Here is a 4,678-nt window from a genome sequence, read left to right as displayed (position 1 = left end):
TCCTGTTCTCACACTGGCAACTGGTCGACTCATACTGGTGTGTGTGTTCTGAAATATGTCCACTCCTGCCACACACACACACACACACACACACACACACACACACACACACATGATGTTACATTAGACATTAGAAAGTATTAAAATGTATTAAATTAATTAAATTTGAAAATCGAGTCAAACAGCTGATTATTTTTTTCTGATAACTCGCTCTGTTGTGGAGAACTGTTGTGGATGACTACTAGTCTTGTGAATGTTGGGAGTGTGAATGCACTACAGGAGCTCAGGGAAGCGGTGGCAGTTCTGTACCAAAATTACCCAAATAAAATTGAAAATACATTTTCCTTTTCTAACATTGTACTAAACCTTGAATTCGAATTAATTTGATAGAATTGATTTAGTGCCCAGCTCTAGTTCAGCATGTTCCAACATGCAGTTCCTCCACAACATTTATCCTGATAGCTTGTTAACTTTGCGTTATTTGTGAAAATTTGACCACCTGACTGTTTATACAGTCTGTGTTCATAAGTACCAAACAGTCAATGTACCGTCTGTATAGACGTTAGCTGGAGCTAGCTATAGTAGCTGTAGTTATAAAGTAGATGTATTAATTTATCCCTTAGATAATTGCATATTCTTTGCTCAAGTTAAAAATCATTCCCATTGATTTGTGTGAAATTGTGTCTGGACATACATTCACAATGATAAAGAGCACTCATTCTCCCAATGCATTTGAAATGCATTTGAAACTCTGTTAAATACATTTTGAAATATGTCTGTGTTGATTGGAAACACAGTAACAGGAGACACGGCAGCTGCACAGAGGAGACATCTTTGTGTTCTTCAGTCGTACAGATACAAGAAGTTTAACCCTCATTGCTATCGTTTCCACAGAGCTGGTGTGGTCGCATGGTTCAACGTGTGAGACTTACCCACTCATCTAGATTAACGCTGTCATTGATTACAGCTGATCTGCAGTACAGTATATCAAGTAGGCTGATATTACCTTTTCTGAGGTGAAGTAAGGACCCATTATGATATGATTGCTGTCATCACTGATTGTGAATGTTTCAACCCATCATTACCCATAAGCCTCATCAATTCTCGACCGAACACACAATCAGAACAGATGGATCCACTCAGTGGTTTCTCATGGTGCTTATCCCTACACTCTGCCACTGATAAAGGAATAATGGCTGTGGTCCTTCTCCGGCTCTCAGGGCTATTTGCATTAGCATCATCATCTTCCAACTTAGACAGCTCAAATTACTGCCCTCTTAGATTTTTATACATGCCCACCATATTATTTCTTTTTCTAGCTACTCCTGTCTGAGAGATGTGGCTCTGTAACAACAGTGCAGCGCTTAGTTTCCCTGGATTATAACACAAGCTTTTCAAAAAATATCTGAGCTTCAGAGAAAATAGTAAGATTTTCAAACAATATTTCACAACTTAAAGGTCACGATCCAACTTTGTGCGGGCACGACTCACCACGTAGCTGTTATATTTGAGTAGAGTGTTGGATTTCTCTAAGCATCATTCGATCCACATATGTCGCGTTTACAGCACGGCACACTGATGTGTGAGTTATTTGGGTATACAATGAGTTGGAATAGTGACATAATTTAATATTCTTCTTATCTAAACATCATAATATAGCTGTTTGGGGCCATTTGATGCCCCTGGTGTTTGCCACCCTGAACCCGAGTGTATTTTACCAGAGTTTCTGACCGTGAGTAGCTGTGACTTGGGTGCGTGAGGAAGACAACAACCCGATAAGAGGTCCATGCTTTCAGATGCTTGTCCACCCAGCTGGATTTCACTCTTTCTATTGAGATTTTGAGTATCGCTGGGAAAAAAACATATTTGATTTTATGATGAACATCATCAAGGTCTGAATGTAGTTTCCCCTTCCAATGAACATCTATCTCTGTGTGATGGGAAGCTTCCTAGCTTGAGAGAGAAATCCAGAGGGAAGTAGAATGACATGAAAATTACAGGGGCGACAGAAACTCAGGGAGAGAAAGAGGGGCAGGACTCCCAACCCCATCTTGTGACCGATTCGTCACTGCGACAACCATCGCCCCACCTTATTCTGGGATGTCCTGTAGTTATGTTCTCCAATTATGTCTCCCTCTTTAATGTCGCGGCTGCACATCCGTATTTAGTCAACCGCTGCAATTTTAGCTGCCGCGTTGAAATGCAGCCGTCTCACCCTGGAATCAAAGGACAGATAGAGCTTCCTCAGGCACACACACACACACACACACACACACACACACACAGATTTACATTTATTTCTATATTCTTTCAGGCTACATCTGCAATTTGAGCCACAACAGGGAGATTTTCAGCATGCCAAGCAACTTTCAAGGAAAATGTGAGGTATGGCAATTTATCCACTGTACATGAGATCTTTCTGCATTGTAACCCCTGAAAATATGTTTGTTATAAAAAATGGACCGAGGGAACGAAGAATAATCTGCTGCAACAATTACGTGTAAAGGTTAAAGAGAGGGTTGAAAAAGCTGGGCGTGAATCACACCTCTCCTATTGTTGATCTGTTATCATTAGCTTTCTAGTAAAGTCATTCTTTAAAAGAGGACACGTGTACAGTTTTATGCACATTAAGACATACAGACTGACACTGAAATCAATCTGACTTGCATTTGGCTGCAGTGGGTAATAACACACCCTGTGATTAAATTCCAGAGTATAAAAGATGACATCCATTATCCTTTACCGCAGGAATAGTTAAAACTATTTGTTCCATAATTAGACCAGCATGGTGCAGGATAAAAGAATGAAGTGCAAATAGTTGGGTGTTTATTGAATGAAACATTAGTTATCAGTACAGAGCAGTTGCACCCTGCGCCAACACAAACATACTGTAGAGCACAAAGTGTGATAAAGACCACACACTATGAGTCTTTGTAGCACTGCAAACCAATTGTCTGCATTCTATATGGAAAACAACAATCGAGTTGAAAAGGTGAAACATTCATTTTTCTTCATAATACAAATTAAATCTCTATTTGAGGTGGATTGATTAGGTGTTCAGATTTTTGACATTCAAAATGAGTTATTGACCCACAAAGTCACCCAATAATTTCATGGTGAATTCTTCACTGTTGGTTTGGAAATGTCTTTATAGTCTTTCTGCGTTTATGCGTCAGCTTCAAGGTGTTCAATTTTGGATATTTTGAGTGTCAAGCACTTCATTTCCTGAATTCTATTGAATTTGTATGCACCAATTTATGGTTGAAATGTCTCTATTTATGTAAAGAAAAATACAAAATCCATGCACCAGGTGACAATTCAAAAATATGAAAATATAATAAGCTCTCAGTCAGCCGTTGGCTGCTGCTGCAATTTTCCTTTGTGTGACATAGGCTGCTCTGTAATATGATAAAAGACTGACGTTAATACCTGCAGTGAGAGGGATAAAGCTGCAGACCTATTATAATTTATTTTAATTGGAGTTGGAGTTCATATATCGTGCAATATAATGTCATTTTTACTCTATATATTAAATGTGAGGAATCCCTGAAGTGTGGTTCTTTCTTAGTCCTTTTTGGACGCCCCAAGCACCCGTACCGTGACTCCACAAATAGACAAGCATCAAAATCCAATGAGCGGACTGTCAGCGATCACACTCGCTGTCTCTCCCCTCTTCAGTTAGATACGTATATGTTTGTAGCTTGGCTAATCTCAAATTAAATGTTTGCTTCAATTCAACTGATTCAGTGAGAGCAGGTCAAACTTCTCTAGTGCTTAGCTTATGTTATTGTTGTTTAGTGAAGTTACCAGCTGATAATGCCAGCTAGCTAACGTCACTTAACGGTACATGTCAGATAAGCATGCGCACAGTGGACTCTATTTTGCGGAAGAATGCATTCGTCCTGCCTACTCCTCGTGTCACTGACAAGTACGTACACACAAACAAGCAGTGAGTGACGGCTTAGCTTTCGCTTTCAGGAATTAGCCACCGCTCAATTGGATTGAAGGCAAGTTGCATAAATAGGGCTAGAAACGATTCGCTATGAAAATAAAACGGTAAGGAAGTAGTCGGCTGGAAATGTCTTGATGTCCGGCCAGCCGGTTGACAGCCGGCGCTTATAGAAAACCCTGTAACACCTACAGGTGTGCAGGCTGAGAAACCCAGTGTTTGTTTGTGTGTGTGTGTGTCTCAAGACATATTGTGCATAGCCAGAAACTTGAAAGCGTTAATAAATTTGGCACAGGTGCCTTTTCTGTTCCCTATCTCTCTCTCTCTCTCACTCACTCACTCACTCACTCACTCACTCACTCACACACACACAGGAATCTCCCTCATGTGGAGGTAGCCACGGGCCAAGAAAGGCGTGTAGGAGATGATGTGTTGCGTGCAGAAGTTCATCCTCACAGGTGTGAAAGGATGCCCTTTTAATCTCACACACACACACACACACACACGAAGATTGACTAAATGGGAGGGATATAAAATGTGAGAGTACATAGTGTACAGGGCCTGAAAATCCATTAATCGTATCCAGTGAACATGTGCATGTCTCTAGTCTTTCAAAGTTGTACACTTTGATTTACAGTTTGACACGTCGTGTTCTCAGAAGTTGGCCTGAGATTAATCAAAATCATCATCGTATACGGGACTCTATTCAATAACCTGTCATTTCTACTT

This window comes from Anarrhichthys ocellatus, unplaced genomic scaffold (assembly GCF_004355925.1).
Source record: "Anarrhichthys ocellatus isolate YVR2014 unplaced genomic scaffold, GSC_Weel_1.0 scaffold48, whole genome shotgun sequence".
NCBI lineage: Eukaryota > Metazoa > Chordata > Actinopteri > Perciformes > Anarhichadidae > Anarrhichthys > Anarrhichthys ocellatus.
The sequence above is the reverse complement of the archived record's forward strand: the minus strand, read 5'-3'. Positions refer to the sequence as shown.